Here is a 22,379-nt window from a genome sequence, read left to right as displayed (position 1 = left end):
CCATCATGTACAGAATTTTCACAAAACGTCATATCGCAATACATAAAAGAAAAACCATAACACGTAGTTTTGAGACTAAAAGACGAAGATTTCATCTACAAAAAAATCAGGATGAATGAGGATGCTTATTCATTTGACATCAATGTTCTTCCCTTTTCTTCAGTTTGTTAACAAACACAATAATAAAAAAAATGTTCATTGTGGTAAACGAAATAATAATTTGATCTAAGTACGAGTGTTTTTTTCTTCCCGATTTGTAAAAAAATCCTTACGTGATAGAAAAAAATTAATATTATTTTCAAAGTCTGCATAGCTGAATTATGGAAATTCCATTATTAAAACCAAACCAACTTTTATGAAGTTTAAATTCGCAGGCCTGTGTAATTATCCTAAAATAGACTTTACTAAAATGTTTTTACAGCAAAATGTATCTAGAAAATAACATGTTTTCGCTTTTATTTCCCACTGACTTTTCCCAAGTTCTTTATTTTTGTTACTTTTTTAAATTAATGAATAAAGACGAAAACAGCTGAGACATTTAGAATCATAACTTATATTTCTCTAGTGTATTTCTTGCTCAAGGGTCTTCAACAGCAACAGAATACAGTAAGTTAGAATTTAAGGATCAAGTTGGCATGTTATTTTTAAAAATTGACACATAAATAATAGCGAAAGACACAAATAATCAAAGTGACAAATAATTAGGTACTTATTTACAAAACCACGCTAAAACTAAATATTTAATTTCATTAACGCCGAATTTCCAAATAGATTTAATATTAGATATACAGTAACGCTAAATCCTTGTACCACATCTATCATAGTGATATACCTTAAAACATATAGCTCACACATTAATAAAACAATGATTATCATACTGATACACCTTAAAACGTATAACTCACACATTAATAAAACAGTGATTATCATACTGATACACCTTAAAACATATAACTCACACATTAATAAAACAGTGATTATCATACTGATACACCTTAAAACATATAACTCACACACATTAATAAAACAGTGATTATCATACTGATACATCTTAAAACATATAACTCACACATTAATAAAACAGTGATTATCATACTGATACACCTTAAAACATATAGCTCACACATTAATAAAACAGTGATTATCATACTGATACACCTTAAAATAAATAACTCATATTTTAATAAAACAAGTAACACTGTTACCAAAACCACCTTAACAATAACAATATTTCACATTGTAGTTATTTATATAAGAATGGAGTATATACATATGTAATCCAGTACCTATTACATGTCGTTTTAGTGAGAATAACAACTTAACGAATCAACGTGGAAGCAGTGAGCATCCTTGGCTACATTTGTAAAACTTCAATTGTCTTAACTGTATCTTAGTAATATTGGGTTTCTCAGTTAGAAGTAATACTAAGATTTTCAATTTGTAATGTTCAGAATTTCGGTAGAAAGATGAGGCTGAACTTGGGATAACATACCATTTTTTTGCGGTTTAAATATCCTTTCTCGCTGGCTCTTTTTTGGTGTTCTGTTCCTCTTTTTTTCTTGCCTCCTAGCATTCTGTTTTATCTGTTTTTCGGCGTTCCTCCTGTCCTATTCTCCTTAATTTTAGATAGGTACCACATTACATTACTATCGCCTCGGTCACTAATAGTTCTCGCAACATAATCACCGTTGAACTGGTCACTTGTCTATCTTCAGTTTCCTATTTAGCCATCACCTTCAAACTAAGTAAAGACACCCTCATTTATTCACAAATTTCGTTCCTAATGGCCAGGATTTTAGTACTACGGGATATACCAAGCAAAACGGTGTCAAGCATTCTTAGGGGTGATGTACAGTTCACATGTCTCAGATCTTTCAATGGCCAAGATCTTAGTACTACGGGATATACCATGCAAAACGGTGTCAAGCATTCTTAGGGGTGATGTACAGTTCACATGACTCAGATCTTTCAATGGCCAAGATCTTAGTACTACGGAATATACCAAGCAAAACGGTGTCAAGCATTCTTAGGGGTGATGTACAGTTCACATGACTCAGATCTTCCAAGGTATGTGCCCACCTCCATGAAGAGTACCTATTGCAGAGACTGCGCATTTATATTTGACCACATTGGATGCAATGTGAGTTTGTAACCATGATCATTTTCAGCTCTTATTTATAATCACCAAATGTGTTATTTTATCAGTTTTACAGCACTTTCGGACAACTTGAACTTTTTAGATGTGTATTTATAAAAAATCCTGAACACATTGAATGGTCTCATACTCAGTGACCAACCATGTGACTAATTTATGAATGCATTTTTCATACTCACATAATTCACTAGCATTCTCAATAAATTTTCATTTGCGTTTATTTTTAATGACTTATTTTCCAGAGTAGCATGTTGGGTTGGCTATGCTACATATACAAAGAGTATGCAGACATTTCCAACAGGATAACGTAAGTAGTTTTGGTTCGGTTTCTTTTAAATTTTGTGCAAAGCTACTCGAGGCCTATCTGTGCTAGCCGTCCCTAATATAGCAGTGATAGACTAGAGGGAAGACAGCTAGCCAACACTGCCCGCCACCGACTCTAGGACTACTCTTTTACCAATAAATAGTGGGATTGACCGTTAGAGTATAACGTCCCCAAGGCTGAAAGGGCGAGCATTTTCGGTGATGGGATTTGAACCCGTGAACCGCAGGTTGCGAACTGAGCGCTCTAACCCCCAAGCATAACGTATGTATATGTACGTATACATTTGAATATAATCCTCACAGATTTGGAAGTGCTATTTATACGCTTTCCTTCCTCATGTTAAATGTATCAAGTTGTTTTTCTTTTCTTATTACTGCATATATATATTTATCGATGTTCTATTGTGTAGCATTGCTCCAAATGTTATCTATTACTCTCCACAATTCAGCTAGGTTGTTTGGTCGCCTTCTTTTGACATTCTCGATTTTTACATAAGCCCATACATCCCCAATGATGTTCATTTCGGGGTCTTTTTGCATGATGTACCAACGCTATGAGTGTTTCAACGGTTTCTTTGATGTCAAGATATCGGTTGACCACATTTGCTGTGTGCTTAAGATAATTAACTTGCTGGAAGACGAATTTCTGCTAGATAAGCCATGTTCCTGGGGCAGTATTATAGTGGCTCAGACTCTGCTTGTCGTGTACTTGTCAGCAGTCAGGGTACCATCAGTTTTGTGTAGAACACCGACAACATTGACTGAGATGCAGTCACAAACTTGCAATGTTCCACCATGATGCTTCACTATGAATGTTGTTCATTGTCGCTAAACAAGTTGAACTTAGATTCATCTGTAGAGAGCACACGTTTGAAATTTTGTTCATTCCACTGATTGTGGTGTGATACTTATTTCAACCTTTTAGTTTTGATACATGACTTTTGACTTTTGAGCAGCTATATGTTCATTGAGCGCACTCTGTGCTAATTTGTATCTTAGTGCTCTCGAGGTGATATTTACAATTGTATTTGCAACAACGTCGTTAGTAATATCTGTACTCGATCGTCGTCTATCACAAGGGCTTCGGCTTTCTACCTAAGCCACTTCTATTTTTAACATTGCGAGTTTCATGTACTTTCTTTGGAGTTTTATATACAGCTCCTACTGAAACATGGAGGCTTACTGCAATTTTTTACTACATGGAGTATCCTGGGAACCATCAGGGGATTCACATTACTAATACTACTGGGCACAGTATTACTACCTCTATGGCTTTTAGGTTTTAAACTGGTGTGGCACGTTTTGATTGGTTGGAAGACAATCAATCTCCTATCAACATTTGGCTCTGTGCAGCTTATTTTCACACGATAAAGGATTGGTTTTCAGCAATTATTTTCGAAATCGTATTTAAAGACTCCAGTGGTACAGCGGTATGTCTGCGGACTTACAACATTAGAAACCGAGTTTCGATATCTATGGTGGGCAGAGCACAGATAGTCCATTGTGTAGCGTTGTGTTTAATTACAAACCAACAAACCAAATCGTATATATACACACACACACACATATATATGCTATTATTCTAGAACGCCTATATACTCTATATTATGAAGCCAACTATAAACGGGCCTGTTCCCATTTAATTTGCATTTGAATTACATGTTGCTAATAGTTTATAAAGGTCAGTAGCAGTCATTGCTTATAGATTTATTTCATTATTTCACCATTGCACTTTTAGCGTCGGAATGTAGAAAATGGAAAGAAATCGTATTCGGCACTCAGCCATTTAGCCACCTTCTCACCCAACCCATTTCTTACGCTAAGCTGTCCTCCAGTTGTAGTAAACAATGAAAGGAGCTCGCAGGTCTCCAAGATGGAGTGGTTACTTGATGCAACAATGACGATATGGATGCTGAGAAATTTTAGTTTGTTTCTCTTATTCAAATCTACTGTTGGTAATGCAATGAAGAAATGTGATCTATTCCATCAAATGTATACATGCTAATGTGATACCATTAACCATTCTTCTGTTAATGCACAAACTTTGAAATATGTTACTGAATTGCAATTACACATATAGCATTAAATCCATCATTGAGAACTTTAGTAACGTTTGTGAAGTGTTAGCTAGAACGTTCACTGAGAGTAGCGAGGAACCTCGTATTGCTCTCAATGCACGATTTAGATACATTGGTCTCGGTTTCACGGTAATATAGACACGAAATTCTCGTTCCAATTGTAAAGGGTGACATGGTAATATCATGGTTATTCATGAATGTCTTGTTGTACTATGACATTCTAGGAAATATTTTACTGGACTAAACGATGTCCGGAATCTGTTTTGACCAGCCCAAAGCCTTCATCTGAATTTAAATGAACCGCTCTAAAATATTTTGAAGCGCTACCCGAGGAAAAAATAAAATCTCAGACTACAAAACATTTCTACGTCTGATTCTGCTTTTCTAGAGGAACTGCGGTATATTCCACCAAATGTGTACTAACAGTTGGTGGAAACTGTAAGAAACAGATCGCAAGCTTAAATTTATACCAGAAGCGGGCCCACTCAATATAATATAAGGCTTAATTACTATATGATGCAATACTATAAGGCTTTACTACGAAACACGAAAGAATCCTTCGCAAAGGTTGTTGTCCCAGAAAGTTTATAGCATAGTGTGTGGGTGTGTTTTAATTATATAAAGAGTTAAAGAAATATACGTGTAAATTTATACACTACGCCAACTGTGCTTTACGGCGCTATTCATCGCTGAATAACACACTACAAGTACATAAACGTTACATCAAAATTGAGCGAATTCAGGCTATCAGAATAGTTCCACCAATAGAAGATAAAACTCATTTAGTAAACCAAACTTTATAACAAAAAATAATTAAATTTCTAGGTCGATATCATATTCAGCGTACAGTAGAAAACAAACAGAAAATTTACTGGGCAACGTTCTAACTGGAACTTTTGGCAATGGCACACGATCGCCATCTGTGAACATACTGGAAAAATACCTAAAAGTAAATATTTCCACTGCCATGTATATATTTATGGCTTAAAGGATTCTTCTCAACAAATTTTTAGAGCTGGTGTACACAAAAGACTATCTTTTTTCGACTTAATCAAACAATCAATTTTTTTCAGTTATGACAAATGTCTAAAAGCAAGTAAAGCTGAGAATTATCCTAAAACTTAAGTTTGTTGTGACCGTAATTCTGTAAATCACTGATAACGCCCTGAATCTCTCAAATTCGTTTGTTATTGAAAGTACTAGACCAGTCGTGGATGTATATATAAATGCCTCACGTCCACATATGAGTCAGACTGAATGTCCTAAATTATTGAAATAATAAAGCTATGTGATTATGTGTTTTACATACGATAAAGGTCATTAACAGCTGGAATACCGAAAAAAACAACTAATATTAGCCATAAATTAAACACACTTTACAAGAAAAACTTAGTAATACTTATCACTCAGACAACAGAAAGTTTAGTAAGACAAGCCATTCAGATACAGAGCAAATTGATTAAGACAAGGTACTCGGGTACAATTTAGTTTCAGTAACAATAACCATTCTAATGCGAGGTAAAGTAAACTCATTCTCACCAGGCACTTAAATACAGGATAATGTCAGTAACAGAATACAGAGTAATTTCAGTAACACTAGTCATTCAGGGGCAGGTTAAACTCAGTAACACTATTCCCTTAGACAGAGGATAAGTTTATTAACACTAGTTAATTAAATAGAGGGTATCCTTAGTAACTCTAGCCATTTACATATAAGATAAATTCAGTAACAGTAATCATTTAAATACAGGGTGACTTCTGTAAAACTAGCCATTCAGGCAGAGCGTGAACTCGATAACACTAAGAAATTAGATACAAGGTAAATATAGTAACACTATCATCTCAAATAGAGCATAAACTAAGTAACATTAAACATTCAGATACAATGTAGATTCAGTTCAGTAATATTAGACTATCAGATATAGTGTAATTGTAGTCACACTAGGCATTCAGGTAGAAGGTAGACTCAGTTATGCTAATCATTTAGACAGAAGGAACACTCACTAACACTAGCCACTAGATAAATGGCAAATTTACTAACATTTGCCACACAAATAGAGGATAACCTCAGTAACACTAGGTATTCATACACTAAGTAATTTCAGTTACATTAGCTATTCGGGCACAGGATAAACGCAGTATAACTAATCACGTAGATATAGGATAAAAATTGTAACACTACACTGTAAAGTATAGGGTAAATTCAGTAATATTATCCACTTGAGAGTAATCTTAGTAACGCTAGAAATTCAGATACAAGGTTACGTCAATTACATTACCTACTAAGATACATAATAAATTCAGTAACACTAATCTGAAATGTACAGGTTAAACTCTGTAACATTAATCACTTAGATAGACGGCAAATGGAGTAACCCTAACTACAAAAATAATAGAGAGACTTAGAAAGACTTGCAACTCTGATATAGAGTAAAGTAAGTAACATTAACTATTCAAAACAGGTAACTCTAATAACTTTGATATAGGATAAAGTTTGTAACACTAGCTACTAAAATATTAGAGAGACTTAGAAAGACTTGCAACTCTGATATAGAGTAAAGTAAGTAACATTAACTATTCAAAACAGGTAACTCTAATAACTTTGATATAGGATAAAGTTTGTAACACTAGCTACTAAAATGCAGAATAATTTCATCAATACTAGCACTTCAGGTACAGTATAAACTTAATAACACTAGTCACTTAGATGAAGAGTAATCTTAGTAGCATTAGCCATTCAGATACAAGGAAAATTCAGTTAAGTATCAGTAGACTGAGATGTAGGATATTTCAGTAACACTAGCTATTCAGATACAGGGTAAACTCAGTAACAATAATCACTTAGGCACAGGGAAAACTTCATAATACTAGACACTCAGATAGAAATTTAGTAACAATTACCACTTACAAAGAGAGTAAACTTACTAACATTAGCCATTGAAATACAAGGTAAATTTGGTAACGCTAGAAAGTCATATACAGAATAATTTCAATAACACTAGTCATTTAGGTTTAGGGAAAACTCAGTAACGCTAATAATCTACATAGAGTGTAAACTTATTAACACTAGCCATTATAATTCAGTGTAATTCCATTAATTCTAGCCAATTAGGTACAGTGTAAACTTAGTAATCCAATCATTTAGATGAAGAGTAAAATCAGTAACAATAGCCACTCTGATACAGGGAAAATTTAATACCACTATCAATACTATCCACTAAAGCAGAAGGAAAAATAGTAACACTGGTAATCTAGATACAAGGTAAGTTCAGTAATATTAGCCACTCAGAAACAGGATAATTTCAGTGATACTACAAATTCAGGTACAAGGTAAACTCGGTAACAGCAATCCCTTAGAAAGAAGTTAAACTTGGTGACATTAGCTAATCGGATGCAGGGAATATTTAGTAACACTAACCAATGACATGTTGGATACTTAACACTATCCACTCAAACAGAGGGAAAAATAGTAACACTGGTAATCTAGATACAAGGTAAATTCAGTAACACTGACCAGTAAGATATAGGGTAATTTCTATAACAGTAGCCTTTCAGTTACAATTCAGTAAAATTAATCAATTAAAAATGCAACAAAACTAGCCTCTCGGGTACAAGATAAACTTAGTAACACTAGCTGCTAAAATAAAAGGTATACTTAGTAAAAATAGTCATTGAGGTACAAGGTAAATCCTGTAACAACAACCAGTTAGAAACAGAGTTACTTCTGTAACACTAGCCATTGAGGTCAAGGTAAGCTCAGTAATACTAACCACTGATATACAGAGTAAACTTAGTTACATTATGCGCTCACATAGACAGTAAATTTAGCAACACTAGCCATTCAGATACCAGGTAAGTTCCGTTTAGCAATAATCGACACTCAGGTACAGGGTAATATCAGTATCATTAATCACATAGATAAAGTAACTCTAGACACTCAGATATAACGCAAATTTAGTGACATTAGCCGTTGAGATATAGAGCATGTTTAGAAACGCTTCTCAAATAGAGGATACCCTTAGTAACACAAACCACTTACATGCAAGGCAACTGCAGTGACACTGGTCACTCAGATGCAGGATAATTTCAGTAACACTAGCTTTTAGATACAGGATATACTCAGTAACAGCAATCACATACATATAATGTATACGCTCAGATGACGAAAAAGTTAGTGACAGTATCTATTGAAATAAATAGTAAACATAGTAACACTAGCCACTCAGATGTAACAGAAGCCTTTCAGTTACAGGGTAAACTCAGTAACACCAATAATTTCGATACAGTGTAATCGTGGGAGCATTAGCCATTGAGATACAGAATAAATTTAGTAGCACTAACTATTGAAATGAAATGTAGACTTAGTAAGACAAACTCCTAACATACAAAGTAAATTCAGTAACACATAACAAACAGATATAGTGTTATTTCATTAACACTAGCCATTCAGGTATAGGATAAACTCAGTAACATATATCATTTACTTAGAGAGTAAACGTCGCAACATTAGGCACTCAGATAAAGGGAACGTTTAATAACACTACCCATCCAGATAGCAAGTAAACTTAGTAACGCTAGTTATTCAGATATAAGGTAAATTGAATAACACTGAAAAACTGGGTACTTTCAGTAACATTAACCATTCAGATACAGGATAAACTCAGTAACACTAAGGACTTAATTAAACGGTAAACTTAGTAACACTAAACTCTCAGATACAGGCTAACTTTAGTAGAACACGGGATATATTTAGTAACACTAGCCAATAGGATACAGGATAAACTTAGTAACTACCCACTCAAATAGTTGGTAAGCTGAATAATACCAGCCATTCATCATTCATGTAGAAGGTAAATTCAGTTGCAGTAGCCATTCAGTTAAGGAGTAATTCCATTACCGCTAGCCTTCCAGGTATAGGGAAACTCATTTACATTATAGGATAAACATATTAACGCTCCAGTCAGATACATGGAAAATTCAGTAACAATAGCCATTAAGAAACAGACTAATTTATGTAACACTAACCACTCAGGTACAGAGTTCATTTCAGTACCATAAGCTAGCTATTCACATACAGGATAAACTGAGTAACACGAATCAGTTAGGAAGAGAGAAAAATTGGTAACACAAGCTACTCCGATACATAGGTAATTTATTAACACTAGCTACTCAATACAGGATAAATTCATTAGCACTGTCCATTCAAATAAATGGAAACTTAGTACAAACAGCCTTCAGAAATAAGGTAAAATAAGCAACACTAGAAACTGAGGTATAGGGTAATTTCAATAAGTAATAATTTACATAGGGGGCAAACTTAGTAACACTACCTCTCATATATAGAGTAAAGTTAGTAACACTAGCCACTTAAATAGAGGGTAAATTTAGTAACACTTACATTTCAGATACAAGGTAAATTCAGTTACAATAGCCACTTAGATACTGAATAATTTCAGTAACACTAATCGTTTCGATACAGTGTAAACGTAGTAACACTAAGCACTCAGATACAGGATAAATTTAACTGCACTAGCAATTCAAGCATAAGGTAATTTTGGAAACAATAGCTACTCAGATATAGAGTAAATTTAGTAACACTGGCTACTCAAGAACAAGCTAATTTCTCTATTAATAAACTTATATATAGAAGCTATATAAACACAGAATAAACCTTAGAAATGTTAGCTTCTCAATTATTCAATAAACTATGAATATTCAAGTACTCAAGCATAGAATAAATTATGTAGGTCCGTCTTCTCCTCCTGAAGAAGAATAGCTAATTATTCGAAAGCGCTCGAGTTTCTGAATCTTTTGAAATGTGCTTGATTTGTAGCACCATTACTGTTATACAGAGTAAGTCTTGTAACACTAAAATGCACAGTAAATACAGTAATCCTACTAATTCGATCACATACAGCTTCTATACGCCTCGTAAAAATGATAATTGAAATCACTAGTAAACTCAGCAACTGATATTCTGATTAAGCCTATAAAAATGATATATGAATACTCTACGAACTTAGTAACCCTAATAACTGGTTTATCAAGTTATTTTAGATACACTTGTTCCTTAAACCCATATGTCAAGTTAGCACTGATTAGTTAAATAACTCCCAGTCTTGGCAATGTACATTTAGTTAGACACTGTTATATCAATGAACTTAATCAGAGCGAACAGTCGTTTCGGTATTTTCTGTTAAAATTGCCTTGTGAAAAAACAAGATTTTCATATCATTCTCTTAATGCTTTATTAAAATAAATATATTGATATTCAGCTTGAACTGTTGTGAACCGTCGTTTAAACCTTAGAAGGTTAAACACCTTATGTTGAAAATATATGTATCTAAGCAAACATGAAACCTCACAATGAAATATTTGATTAGTGTACCTGCTAAAGCTTACAAATAATATCTTGCTTAAAATAATTTTGGTAAGATTTATATCTAAGTCCTATAAAAATAGAACTGATAATTGCATGAAATGTATTTGAAAGCAATATTTATAAACTTATGTGGCTGGTTCGATAAGCTCTTTTTAACGCTTTTATACATTGAGTGTTAATACGAAGTTTTCCTGGTTTACGTGTGGATGGATACTTTTGTGTTTTTTTGTTTGTTATTACGCACAAAGATACAAAACTGGATAACCATGCTCTGCCGACCGCAAATATCAAAACCCGATTTTTAGCCCTACAAGTACCCAGCCTTACTGCTGAGCCACCGGAGGGCTTTACGGTTTGTAAGCTTCACATATTTACAATTTCTCGCTTTTGGTTGACTACTTTGAAAATTTAACTGAAAAACTTCCACAATTTATTTTATCTTTGAAGATATAGTTCGTAAAATAAAACAATAACAACAGAAGGAAAACTAATAGGAAAGTTTATACTAAGTTATTGTATTATAGTTTTAAAGTATGCTAGTAAATTAAAACTCCATTGGTAAATGAATTGTATTTATCGACTTTTAATCAAAGTAAGCTACTTTGATCTGAACTAAAAATCAACCCAGTGCTGAGTACAGTTAAAGATACTGTTTTTACGTTCTTACTTATTATGATTAGAATGCATTATTTCATCAAGTGATTACCCTTGCTGCTAGTAATATTTTCAGCCGTAATCTCAATAATATATAGGTATAATGTATTCCACAATACTGTAAGTTAATAATATGTTAGTTATGTGTATAATGTGTTTCATAGTACTATAAGTTTAATAACAATACAAGTTAGTTATATGTGGAAGGTTTATGAATACTGGAACTTAGTAATACATTAACTATGTGTACAATGTGCAACATACTACTGCAAATTTAATAATAAGATATGCTAGTTATATATATATATATATATAATAACCAAAATACCGTAAGTTTAGTATCAACGTGTGTTAGCTATGTGTATAATGTATACCACAGTGTTGCAAGTTCCATAGCAATATGTGTTAGCTGTGTATAATGTGTACCACAATGCTACAAGTTCGATGGCATATTTTTCTTAGTTATGTGAACAAAGAGAATTGCAGTGTTTTAAATTGAATAACGTTTTAGTGTAACATCTTTCACAATATCGCAAGTTTGTTATCAATTATAACATGTTTCACAATATCGTAAGTTTGTTATCAATTATAACATGTTCCACAATATCGTAAGTTTGTTATCAATTATAACATGTTTCACAATATCGTAAGTTTATTATCAATTATGCATATATATATGTGTATAAAATGTGCAATACAAGCTTGATAGCAACATGTGCTGTGTGAGCAAGACGTATCAGAATTAAATACTGCAAATCCAAAAACAAACAAGACAATATATTTATTTCAATTAATCAATCATTCATTAATGTATTCTGATAACTTCTTCTATTAAGAATCTAATTTATAAGATTCGTGGCTTCAATAGAGTTTACTCTCGGCTCTAATTCTATAACCTCATTATCACTAACAACTCAAAGTGTCCAGTTGTTGTCATAACATTGGATAATACCCTTCAATCTACATATCGGTATTAAAAGGCTCTAGATTGATACTTTTAACTACAACACTAATCTATAGCAAAACATACTCGTTCAAATAGAGTTTGTGCTTGGTTTCCATTACTTACATTAGATGACAATTGTATTATTGGAAGGTCAACTTTACATTTTATTGTAATACCAGTTTGCAAAGTTGTGTTACTGTTTTGCTTTTTCCTAATATAAAGAAACCCAATACAAATAAACTGTGGTGAAACCAATGTAGTTACTAAATTTTTACATTTATTATCATTTCACACTTAACGTCATCGATTGAAACACCTTGGTAATATTATTGGTATTTGTAAAAATAACCAATAAATGGTACTATTTTTCTCTCACAGAAAACTGATAAGATTTTATGTAATGGTTACAATTTTATCCAATGGTTGCATATATATATATATATATACAATACTCAGCATATAATTTACATCCGTTCGTACACAAAGTAACATCATTATATTTATTTCAGAGTGAAAACATCTTTATTAAGGCAATATGTATGATATTTAGTGTGAATGCCTTCTTCTCTTTAATGGGTCACCATTTAATATCATTATGTATATTTAACAGTGAAAAAAAACTTTGTTAACGAAGTGTGTATTATTATATTTAGTGTTAATGATTTCATCTCCATCATGGGTGACAAAGTAACATCCTTATAAATATTTAATAGTGAAAAATCTGTATTAACGCAGTTTGTATTTTTTTATTCCGTGTGGTTGACTTCTTATCAACGAGTATTGGTTTCATAAGAGTAATATGAATGTTTCGAGTATGTATATGTGATTATATAGCCACTATATGACAAAAAAAATACACCGAAAACCTGGAGACTCCTGTTGATTTAACTAAATTTATTTACCTTTAAAAAACAAAACAAAACCAAGACTATCATATGACTAGTTACCACTAGGTAAGAAAGTCAATTATTAAATGAAATCAGCTCTGTATGTTAACTTAGTATTTTAATAAACGGTTATCTTTTTTTTTAATGAAAGCCTAGAAAACGAAAAAAGAAGAGCGTATTATGACAATTATGCACTATGATACATATATATTTATCTCAATATATTTCTGTTTATTTCGTTATATCTGTACATGTACTCGTGTAACAAAAAGCCACATTTGTGTATTTCTATATATTTATATGTAACAAAAGGCTACATGTTTGTATTTCTCTGTATCTCTAAGTTACAAAAGGCTACATGTTTGTATTTCTCTATATCTCTATGTTACGAAAGGTCACATGTTTGTATTTCTCTATATTTATATGTAACAAAAGGCCACATGTTTGTATTTCTTAATATATCTATATGTTGTAAAAGACATTTCTGAGTATTTCAAGAAACCTTTGCTTTCAAACAACTTCACAGTTTTTCCCTATTTCTTTTAATTTTACTTCAATTAGTTGTGTTTTACGAGATGAACTTTATTTATTGTTAATTTCTTTCTTCACCAAAACGTGAACTTCAGTGAAGAAAAGACAATGTAGACTGTAGAGGCCTAATCTGTTCTTTTTACGTTACTAGTAGTGAGTAAAGAATTGTACACCTAGACCAACCAAGAAGAGGAATTATTGTACTTGAATAAATAATTATACATCTAGACCAACCAAGAAGATGAACTATTGTACTTGAATAAAGAATTATACACCTAGACCAACCAAGAAGATGAACTATTGTACTTGAATAACGAATTAAACATTTAGACCAACCAAGAAGATGAACTATTGTACTTGAGTAAGGAATTATACATATAGACCAACCAAGAAGATGAACTATTGTACTAGAGTAAAGAATTACACATTTAGACCAACCAAGAAGACGAACTATTGTACTCGAGTAAAGAATTATACATTTAGACCAACCAAGAAGATGAACTATTGTACTTGAATAACGAATTATACATCTAGACTAACCAAGAAGATGAACTATTGTACTTGAGTAAAGAATTATACACCTAGACCAACCAAGAAGACGAACTATTGTACTCGAGTAAAGAATTATACATTTAGACCAACCAAGAAGATGAACTATTGTACTTGAGTAAGGAATTATACACATAGACCAACCAAGAAGATGAACTATTGTACATGAATAACGAATTATACACATAGACCAACCAAGAAGATGAACTATTGTACTTGAGTAAAGAATTATACACTTAGACCAACCAAGAAGATGAACTGTTGTACTTGAGTAAAGAATTATATACCAAGACCAACCAAGAAAACAAACTGTTGTACTTGAGTAAAGAATTATACACCTGGACCAACCAAGAAGACGAACTATTGTACTTGAGTAAAGAATTATACACCTAGACCAATCAAGAAGATGAATTATTGTACTAAAGTAAAGAATTATACACCTAGGCCAACCAAGAAGACGAACTGTTGTACTTGAGTAAAGAATTATACACCTAGACCAAACAAGAAGATGAACCGTTGTACTATGTGTTTTTATCATATGATGTTGCCATGTCATGATATTTTGTTCTTTAAACCACGTTATAGCTGTTCTTTTAGTTAGTTTAGTGTGGGGAACCTGTGTTTTACTTATCTAAAACAAGATATTATTTCTTTACACTTTTACAGAATGAGTAAAAAGTCAGTACAAAGGATAAAGATATAATTACAAGTGCTTATTTATTTATCTAAGATAAATGCTATATTTCTTCTTGACCTTTTGTTTATCCTGTTTTGTTTTTTGTTTACCTCTCTTGTAGATCTCGATATGTAATGTAACTAAGATTGTTTGATACAACAATGTTCTATGTTATATAAACGCCAAGTAACGTTTTTCTTTGTTTTTACTCTAATACACTCACGTCCCTACAATCCACCCTATTATGTAACATAAAGGACATTAAGACGGAATTCGTAACATATTTTATGATTACGCTGTAATCATATACATTGGTCTTGTAACAAACGTCTTTATTATTCACGTTAATCTGAGTTTTAACAAAAATAAACTGAAGTTTAGCAAATGATTCAAGTAATGTTTGAACGGAAACGTTTGGAGAAACACGACCTGAATTATTATTATGCATTTGTTCAGCCCATATATAATTGAAGTATTAATTTAAAAAGAAAGAAGAAAAAAAAGGACTTATATCAGATATTAGAATGAAACTAATCGTATCAAGAACTTTGAGATATTTATAGAATACTTTGGACAAGAATATCATTCTGTCCTGAACCGAACTTTTTCAACTAAGCCTATACGGTCGGTGGCGACGGACAAGTTCACGTACTAATAGTAAAACTTTACACCGGCAAATTTTCTATCCATGCATGAACGTACATCTAATATCAGTGTTTATTTGTATTGGGTGTTAAATATACTTGGATATTCTGTAATTCTATATCCATAGAGTTTATTCAAGTAAACTGCGTGAATGCAAATTCTCAAATATATATATTTTACTTCGTGACAGGCCCGGCATGGCCGGGTGGTTAGGGCACTCGACTCGCAATCTACGGGTCGCGGGTTCGAATCCCCGTCACACCGAAACATGCTCACTCGGTGTCCGGACTAGGACGCCAGTCCTACTCCCGGATACTCACCTCCACCAGAATTTGGAGGTGTGAGAAATACCATACGAAACTACTACTTCGTGACAAATCGTTTAAGTTAATTAAACGCCAGACATGACATGCGAAATAACTATTTTACATTACTATAGCATGCCAAATAACTCTAGTTACTTCAAAATTTCAATTCATGTTTCGTTAATAATTATATAGAAACAGTCAGTAAGTTCAGAATAAGAAATCTAGTTACATGAATGTTGATACGGGCTCGAGGTGGCACTTTTGTAGGCGAGTAAAATTTTTTCCAATAACATACAACAAATATTGTATCCTCAAATTATTTGTTGTCAACCCACTTTTCACTAATTTTGTAGCTTATTCCAGGCACCAGAATTGATAACGAAGTCTTATAATCAGGAGAGTCATTTCACAAAAATTTTGGGCGTGGGGGGCAAAGAAGGCTGATTTCGGTGGGCCTCCCAGTTCAGCTAGGTGCCCTAAGTTAAGGCGTAACTTTGCCTATATATATGTGTTAAATTGGACTGACTAGAAATGTCTCACAAAAACTGCCATTTGTGACTCTTTCTCGAGCTTGGGAGGAGGTGGATGTCTCTTCCAAATAAAAATCCTGGTGATAAAGATTTAATAATGAAATATGTTCCGAATCACTACAACGTTCTTTAATTTTTTCGTAACATTACATGCCATCTGCGAGAGAAAAAAAAATCACACCACGTCTCCGAAGCAATATTAGTATTTAAGACAGATAATTATAATAACAAAAATATTAAAACGTTCATGAAACGATAAGAATGACATAAACAATTACTTAACTATAACTGAGGTACTACATTGATGAACAATATCATACTAAGTTATCCAGACAGGGTTTTCATAAAATATCCTACGTAGGGCTGATGTGACTCTTTGGTTAAAGTGCTGGATTGTGGATCTGGGGGTTCAACGTTCCCGTCCTTTTCCCGCAATAATTAAATAAAACATAAAAATTGCGCTCAGCACTTTGGAGCCGTGGGTGTGTTATAAAGGTGACGGTCAAATCCCACTATTCGGTCGGACAAGAGTAACACAAGAGTTGGGCATGCTGTTTACTAACTACCTTCCCTCTAGTCCATCAGTTCAAAATTAGGGTCGGCTGGCACAGATAACACTTAGTAGTTTAGCGTGAATATCCGACAGGTAAAAAAAAACAAAAACTATGTACTACGTAAAAATAATTTAGCAAAACGATTTTCAATGTAAAGTTCATGTGTTTGGATTTTCATAAATTTTTATAACCGCACTTTGTAATGATGGTCAACTTAAAATAAGAATAGACCACATATAGACCTAATCTGGCTGATTCCGGAGTAAAGGATAAAATACAAACTGATCTGACATGATAAATAATGAAACTAAATGAGATGAAAATAGAACGGCTTATTGTCTAAACAATAAAATTCTATAAAATAAAACTATGAGAACTTTGGATGTTTGATATTGTTCAGGTTTCAAATGTTCCTTTTTTTTCCACTATTGAATAAATTAAATGTCAGAGCATCATCTTATTCTGCAGTATTTATTAAGCAACTGTGAATTAATCCAACAACAACAACAAAAACGAGGAAGTGTATGAGTTATAATGCTTCTTAGGCCTTACTCTTGGGTTGTTTGTCTGGCAGTATGTAACAACTATTCAAGTCAGGCAATTCAAAATGTCAAAACAAGTAAAGATATAAAATTATTCATATCGTTAAACTTTGATAATAAAACACTAAATAAAGCTTAACTAATGCTTTAATCCGTTCTCTACATAACTACTATTTCTTCTGAATACAATAGTTTCGCGTTTATTAGAGACAAGTTCTAACAAAGAACATTTTTCAAAGAGAAGCTTGTATGATCGAATTAATTATCGTATTTATAAAGTTGATGTTATTTACATTGATATTCCTTACGTCCTGTTTACTTAACTAAAGATATATACAACGAAAAGCCAAGTAAATATTCACCGATTTTCATGAGTTGGTAAAAGAGCGGTGTTCAAGCTTAACCCTAAAAACAGAATCAGACGTTACGAAAACAGTCTGTTTACGTTCAGACCCTGCACATTTCACACCGTTACTTTTATGAGTAACATTTATTTGAAATTTTGTCACACATTAGTAGATATGTAAAATGATAGTGTTATAGATCTTGTATTTGAATGTTACCATTCTCATTATTAATAATATAAACGACTTTAACATAGGCAGTTTTCAAAATAGTTTTTGAAAGACCTACAATACTCGAAAATAATGTTAATATAATTCACACACACACACTGTTAACAGTAATCGCTGTATAAGACACAGGTTCTTGTTTTATGCAGTTATATATGTAAAATGAAATTCTGAGGAAAAATGTTACTGTTGACATATGTTTAGACGCAGAAAAAATTTGCGTTAAAATCACCTCATTGAAATCTTTGCGACGTTTCGAGTAAACGCTCTTTATCAGGCTTTATAATTAAGCTTGTAGGTTAAAATGCCGCAGAATAAAAAAAAAATTTTTTTCGTATATTTAATTTTAATCATCTTTGCGTTTATTTGTTGCATTATATATTAAAAATATGCGAGTAAAGTGAGCATCTGGCGAAGTAACGTGCATTTAAACATAAATATACATACACACATGTAGAATAAAAATCATCTAATTAAACGACGTTACACGCGACATGTTTTTCACGCATATCTTCCTCGTGACCGTTGTCCAGTGTACGTACACAAGCTGGCGCACGCTAAAATTTCGGCCTCGGTTGTATATTATCAGTCTAGATTCCGAGCCTACAGATCCTATGAAGCCTGTCACTTCTTCCACACTATAAAGCATAAACAATTCTCTAGATATGATATTACGATAACACGTCTAATACGCATGCTTTGTTGTTGTTGTCGTAAACCCTACTTCAATGTTACACTATGGCGGACCTTTCAAAGAAAGGCAATACTTACTTATTAGAGTAATTGTGCGTTATAACTTCACATAAACCGTTTTTTGTTGTTGTTTTTTTCCATAGTGAAGAATTAAAAAGAAACAGATAAAAGACGTCGACGCGGTCACCTTGACGCAGTTGTTTTTCACTAAGCAGTGTACGTGACTGAGACAGTGGGTTGACCGATAATATGAATCTCGTTATACTTGCAACAGACAAAACCGTTGGAAAAGGTTTCTCGCGATAAACAATGAAAAGCAATGGGTGATTAGTCGCGTCCGCGGCAAGAGAACGATACGAAAATCACATTAATCTAGTTTAAAGAAAAAAGAACTTTAAAACACAAATTATTTTCTGGTAAACCTAAATGTATCTTATCAGTTTATTAAGAAGTCGTTAAGAAACCCGAGCTCAAGCATCATCAACATACTAAAAATTAGTTTAAATAACCCTCACCGAACTCCGTTTTTCTGAAACTAACAAACATTTTTAAACTAATGATAACTTTCTAATAAAGACAAATTATGCTGTTATTTTAATGTATTTTTTCTTAGCTTATCACGTTGTCCATCTTGATTTACTAAGCTACAGTCAGCTGATTGATATTCAGAACCTTCAACACTACTTACATTAAACAGGACTGTCCCACGGAAGTCGGATTTGTTTCAGTGTTTCAGTTATGAATGAATTAGGGCTCTAACCATAAAAATCTGACTCATTGTAGTCATAAATGAACTAGTTCTTTAACCATGGTAGTCGGTCATATCTTGGGCTTAAATGAACTAAGTCTGTAATCATGGAAGTCAGGCATATCTTAGGCCTAAATGAACTAGGTCTGTAACCATAGGAGTCACGTATTTTAGGCCTAAATGAACTAGGTCTATAACAATGAAAGTCAGACGTATTTTAGGCCTAAATGAAATATGCTTGTAACTACGAAAGCTAGGCATACTTTCTTCAGTAAAGAGCATTTCATTTTATATGATAATAGTTTGCAAATATACTCTTTCTTTGATTCACTCTCACCATTAGATTCTATCATCAGGTAACCACACTTTAAACAATACTGCAAAATCTTTGAGTACGTCAAAGATCATTATATAAAGTAGAAAATATTGTTTTGGTCACACGAATAATATATATAGATAACTTCAACAAGAAAGGCCATATCACATAAAACAATATAGTGGAGAAGCAAAACAGATCACATGAGTCGAATTATTATGGAGATGTATCTAGTCTGACCTACAACTTAACTCCAAATATTAGGCCCAGAGAATACTATAATGTAGTCAGTTGGGAGTTGTAGGTTTAATTTTACTTCCTATAGCTATGATTAAGGAAGGAAACTTATCTTACTCGCTTATCATTTACAAACGATATTAAACATAAAGCTATTAGAATGTGACATTTACTAGTTAAGATAGCTAACTGCCGTTATTTTTCGAACAGTTATGTACTAGAACGAAAAGAAACAAGAATTTATAGTAATTAAAACTATCTGATTAAAGCAGTGCGTATATGGACATACTGTTTTTAGAACTTAGTAACATAGTCTCTTCACACACGACGACAGTTAATAAGAGCTCTGCGCCATCTGTTGGCTATGCTTACAACCAATATAACTGTTTAATTGTATAAGTGCAAGATCATGATAGTGAACAATGCATAAACATTAACAATGTCTTTCCTTTTGTCTTCTTTGCTGGGAATTAAGTTAAAACAGTTTTGATGCATAGTAAAAATATGAATGGAGAATGTCATAACCACGATATATAGTTGGAAGATAAGATCTGTTACATTTTCATGGCTAAAAGTGAAATATCAACATTAAATTATACATGCTGTAATATTCTGTAGGAGATCTGTTTTATTCCTGTAATAACTAAACTGCATAGCTAGCTTTCAACATTTGATCAATGTGACTTTGTAATTGTTAATAACAAAATACATTTATAATATTCATTATTTAACTGTGTGATACTCTACTAAAGTTACACATATACATTGAAAAACACATTGTATATTTTATGAATTTACAAGGATTAAAGTATTGTAGAATATCATTGGTTTCAAATAAAGAACACACAGTTAGCTTAGTAAATGATTACACAATCGCAGCTTTGTAGTATTACGTTTTCAATAAATAAATGAATATTCTAGTAACTCAAATAACTTTAGCTCTCGTAGCTTAGAGGTTTTGAACGTTTCAAACAATACCAGAATTTTTAATTTATAACTGACTCATATTGTGAGACTTATAAACGGCAATGCTGCTTCCTTAAGGTGGTTTGTAAAACTGAAGTCCTTCGATATTCATGGTTAGAAACTATTCTATTTTAATTCACTTGTCATCAGACATTAGTATTAAGTCTATTATACTGTTTAACATTACATTACATATATATATATAGAGTCCCTTATGGATTTTTAAGAATTAGAAGAATGAATAATAATAATGTTCTAACCAAATTGTGTTCGCCGTATCCATTACCATCGACGCGTTTCGCTCAATCCAGAGCTCATCAGGCCTCATGCTAATGTCTAATGACAAAAATGTTAGTTAAAATCGTGCTCCGCTAGCTTGCAAAAGGTTTCACACCATAACAATTGTTGTTGTAAAAGATGTCTTATATAGATAGTGTTTCGACCACTACTGTGTTTGTTGCTTCCCAGTAGACCTGAACAGCTCTGTATTGAACGAATCGCGTCGTCAACAATGGATGCGGTGAATATAACGTGGTTGGAGTACTACTACTATTATTATTATTCACTCTTCTAATTTTTGAATATCCCTAAGAGACTAGATATAGAATGCAATGTTAAAAATACAATAGACCTAATACTAACGTCTAATGACAAGTAAATTAATTATAATCGTGCTTCGCCTGCTTGACAAAAAGGTGTTCACACCATAACTATTTTATTTTATTCCACGAACAGGATACGCTCCATAGCTTATTGTTACGTGAACACTACTGTTCACACAGCAGCTGGCACAGCGGCATGTCTGCAGACTTACAATGCTAGAAACCGGGTTTCGATACCCGTGATAGGCAGAGCACTGATAGCCCATTGTGTATCTTTGTGCTTAACTATAAACATCAACACCACACAGCAGCAGCTACATTACGACTGAAATCAATTTTTACAGCATATAAAAAAGTTGTTTTATGTGGCTAAGAATTCAAATAATTTTGTACAGAGTTTAAGACTGTTACACGTGGCTCAGAATTCAAATAATTGTTTTACAGTATTTCAAGCTCTTACATCTGGCTAAAAATTTTATTTTAT

At 32.8% G+C, this 22,379-nt stretch overlaps 1 long non-coding RNA gene across 1 annotated transcript in view; it reads right to left on the bottom strand.

Moving 5' to 3' along the window:
- Positions 1-19,211, bottom strand: part of LOC111087865 — a 56,147-nt gene extending 36,936 nt beyond the window's left edge. Inside the window, exon 1 of the long non-coding RNA XR_002612494.1 lies at positions 19,105-19,211. This is a non-coding gene — a long non-coding RNA (uncharacterized LOC111087865). The remainder of the gene's footprint in view (positions 1-19,104) is intronic.
- Positions 19,212-22,379: the final 3,168 nt, after the last annotated feature.

The sequence above is a fragment of the Limulus polyphemus genome, unplaced genomic scaffold, assembly GCF_000517525.1.
Source record: "Limulus polyphemus unplaced genomic scaffold, Limulus_polyphemus-2.1.2 Scaffold78, whole genome shotgun sequence".
NCBI lineage: Eukaryota > Metazoa > Arthropoda > Merostomata > Xiphosura > Limulidae > Limulus > Limulus polyphemus.
This window is presented reverse-complemented; position numbering and strand designations above follow the sequence as displayed.